General features: G+C 43.2%; 1 pseudogene; it reads left to right on the top strand.

Moving 5' to 3' along the window:
- Window positions 1-2085: 2085 nt before the first annotated feature.
- Window positions 2086-2983, top strand: LOC103297366 (acyl-CoA 6-desaturase-like; annotated as a pseudogene).
- The last annotated feature ends 1189 nt before the right edge of the window (window positions 2984-4172 follow it).

Genomic DNA, 4172 nt, shown 5'->3' with positions numbered 1-4172 from the left:
CACTGGCTTCCCTCCAGCTGCTGGCAGGCACCCGGGACCCAGGCTTCCCTCACAGCCCTGGCTTCATCCAGAAGGTCATCTGGAAGGACATCTGGAAGGACATCCGGTCTAATTAACATATTATGCTTTTATTATTATAGATATTCATAGTGGGGTCTATGGGCTTCCAATTTATGAACCTAAAATGGTTCTCATGCTGTTCCCCTTTTCTGTGATGTTTAGCTGAAAGGACCCCTTCTCTAGGAATTATTTTCCAATGACCAGTCCATCAATTGGTAGCAGGCAGTGGAAGCCAAAGAACCAGACCCAGGAAGGGAAGGTGGGGCAGGATTAGCATTTTATTGAAAGAGTCATTATAATTTTGATTTTAATGACATTTCATTGTTTTCACATAAAAGTGGAAAGTATGGGTCATAATAAACTTTTTTTATAAACGTGAAAACAAAGGTAACATGAATAAAAAGCCTGGAATTATACATGTATATACATACACCCATGCTAGGGGTAGGAAGCATCTGTTGTTTTTCTAGGGTTAAAAATAGAGATTGAAGAAAAAACAAATTTACTACTTCATATACCTGAAGGAGTGCATTAATAAAGAAATAGAATCCATATTTCTTGTTGACCGCTGCCTCCCTAGTGCCCCCACTGAGTAGAAACTCAATATTTGTTCAATCAATTATCACTTATTTATGAGTATATTTCAGAATAAAATGTGCACACTCTATTGGAAGAACTATTTTGTTTAGGTAGAATTATTGAACAATAGTCATTCAGAACCAGAGAAAAATGTAGACATAATCTAGTACAGCTATATCAGTTTACCTGTAGGAAATGGAATCATAATGAAATAAATCAACTGCCAAAGTCACAAATATTGCTATAGCAAAGCTAGATCACAGCCCTGACACAGCTATAGAGCTGGAGTTTGTGGTTCTAACTTATAAAAATAAGCTATTTTTTAAACAACCATGTATTTGTATCTTGAACTTAATGGCTTTTGATGGATAATATAAAATTCAGACACTTTACATATGTGCAATACATTGAAATATACACATACATTACTGTATGACTTTTATTTGGGTTTGCTCCATTTTAATAAACTATTTTACACTGTTAGTCTATGTATTATGTTTAAACTATTAGAGTTTATCTACATCAATTTTGAAAAAAAATATTTTTGACACAAAATGTCTTGTTGGTAAGAATGTCTCAGGCATTTTCTGAAATGTTCTTTAGTTATGTCATACCTGTGCTCTCCTGTTGATTGCTCCTGTTCCAGACGACAGGAAACAATTTCCAGCCATGCCCCTGCTATACACTTGTGCATGAGATGCCACTCTACACAGCCAAGGGCCTATGCAGGTGATTTTATTCTATAAAGTCCCCATTGTCATATTCCCCAGTCTCTCCAGGAACTGTAACATCACCTCCACTATCAATTATTTTCACAAAAGTTTTATTTTAAATTGTATATTTTATATTTCTTCCCACATTGCTAAAATCTAGATAAATGCCTTAATATAAAAAATTAAACACAGGTTGCTTATTTAAGAAATTTGCTGAAAAGAAAACATCCTGTGATTTCTTGTTGCTACCAGTGATAAAATAATACGATTCACAGAATAAGTATAGGTCTCAAAGTTTAAAACTGGTTTAATATGCCAATGACTTGAACCTTGAGCAAATTAATTCTTATTCAATAAGCCTCAGCATTCCCAACTGTAAAATATTGATAAAAGTACCAGTATTGCTAGGTTGCTGATAAGATTTTTTAAAAATGGATTCATTTAATGGATTCATTTAACCAGGAACCAGGAGGCCACAATACACAGGGGGTCCCAGTCAAAATGGAGAAGTGGGAGAACCAGGGCAAGGAGGACCTCAAGTGTGAGGTGGCAATGCCCACCTTTGCCTGGGAGGAAATTCAGAAGCATAACCTGCGTACTAACAAGTGGCTCCTTGTCAACTACAAGGTCTACAACATCGCTAAATGGCCCAATAGCCATCCTGGGGCAGGAGAAGGGGGTGAGGAGGGCACCAGGTCATCAGGCACTACAATTGCCTTCCATGCCTTCCAGCATGATCACGGAGAGCATTGCATGGTTCACCATCTTTTATTTTGGCAGTGGTTGGATTCCAACTGATAGCATGGCGTGTGTCCTTTCTATCTCTCAGGTCCAGGCTGCCTGCAACACAGTAATGGCCACCTCTCTGTCTACAAGAAGCCCATGCAACCACAGTGTCTACAAGTCCATCACTGGCCCTTAAAGATTGCCTCCGCCAACTGGTGGAACCATCGCCACTTTCAGCATCATGCCAAGATCAACATCTTCCAGAAGGATCAGGATGTGAACACGCTGCACGTGTTCGTCCTGAGCAAATGGCTACCCATTGAGTAAAGTGAGAAGAAGCTGAAATGCCTGCCCTGCAACCACCAGCATGAGTATTTCTTCCTGATTGGGCCACCGCTGCTCATCCCCATGTACTTCCGGTACCCGATCATCATGACCATGGTCATTGCAAAGACTGGTGGACTTGGCCTGGGCCATCAGCAATTATGCCCATTTCTTCATCACTGACATTCCTTCTGTGGCATCCTGGCAGCCATCTTTTCCCTCAACTTCATCAGGTTCCTGGAGAGCTACTGGTTTGTGTGGGTTAAGCAGATGAATCACATCATCATAGAGATTGACCGAGAGCCCTATGCCACTGTTCAGCAGCTAGCTGGCAGCCACCTGCAATGTGGAGCAGTCCTTCAATGACTGGTTTAGCAGACACCTTAACTTCGAGATTGAGTACTATCTCTTCCCTACCATGCCCTGGCACAGCTTCCACAATGCTGCCCCAGGGTGAAGTCCCTGTGTGCCAAGGATGGCCTCCAGAACCAGGAAAAGCCACTGCCAAGGGCCTTGCAAGATATCATCAGGTCCCTGAAGAAGTCTGGGAGCTATGACTGGACGCCTACCTCCATAAATGAAGCTGCAGCCCTCAGCTGCCCATGGGGAAGGGGGAGCAGAGGAGGAGGATTAGCTATTGGGTCACACTAATACACTGGCTCCAGGGTACTCAGTCTTTTAATTTATGAAAGAAACTGGACATACATTTTATTTATTAAAATCTTTCAACTCTCTTCCCACTTCCAGAGCCTATGATCTGGAGTACAAGGGGGCAGTCGTGCAGTTGGGCTCTGCTGAAGTCAGGGGCCAGGTGGGGGTGAGTAGACTCAGCCCCATTCCTCACCTCCATTCAGATGTTTGTCCTAATTGGGACGCCTTAGATTCTGCAGCATTCCAAACCTTCTCCAAAGTGCTTTGTTATCTGTCAGGTAGCCATGTTGGGGTTGTTTTTTGCTTTGTTTTGGATTTTGTTTGTGTGTGTGTGTGTGGGGGGGGTGTTTTTTGTTGTTTTTGTTTTTTAAATCTTTTGCAACAGGATACATTCTGATATGGTGGCATTGGGGCTGGGTGTTGTGACAGTCTACCTCTGACCACTTGCCCCTCGAGACCAGTGGGCTGAGCTGGAGTCACTCACTGGGGACCAGGTGGCCTGGACTGTTAGTGTCAGGAGCAGAGAGGGAAGGAGCCCCAGCACAGGTGACTCCGAGGAGCCTGGGATCAGAACCTAAGAGGGTCATGCGGGAAGTGCCACTAAGAGGGGTTTGGGACTGGAGGCCAGGAGCTGAGGTGACAGAAAAGTGAGGAGTGGGAGGGGAGCCTGCCACCCTGGGAGGGATCCAGAGCTATCACATTTGGAAATCTAGCCCACTAATCAATATTTAGCTTTGGGACAGCACAGGGCAGGAACAAGCTCAGAGTGGAGGCCTTTGGGGGAGGGTGTCTTGTCCCCAAGCTGTGACCAGCCAGGAGGGAGCCGTATCTAGTGTGACAGGCCTTCGGTTTGTCATGACAACTAGGCCCCTGAGGCCCAGGGAGCTACTGTCCCTCAGGAGGCCAATGGATCCACAGGGAAAGGATCTTAATTTTTATCATGTTGTTCCCTGGCCCTACATTTTTTGGAAATAAAAGAGATAATTTTATTCTTGAAAAAATTTTAACAAATGCTATTGAGGTTTTATTTCTTTTTTCTTTATTTACAATCAGCTACATGACAATCACACAGCTATATCACACCAGTTCTCTTTTCACGGTAGTTGCTTGCATCCCCAG

The sequence above is a fragment of the Eptesicus fuscus genome, chromosome 14 (assembly GCF_027574615.1).
Source record: "Eptesicus fuscus isolate TK198812 chromosome 14, DD_ASM_mEF_20220401, whole genome shotgun sequence".
Lineage (NCBI taxonomy): Eukaryota > Metazoa > Chordata > Mammalia > Chiroptera > Vespertilionidae > Eptesicus > Eptesicus fuscus.
The sequence above is the reverse complement of the archived record's forward strand: the minus strand, read 5'-3'. Positions and strand labels throughout refer to the sequence as shown.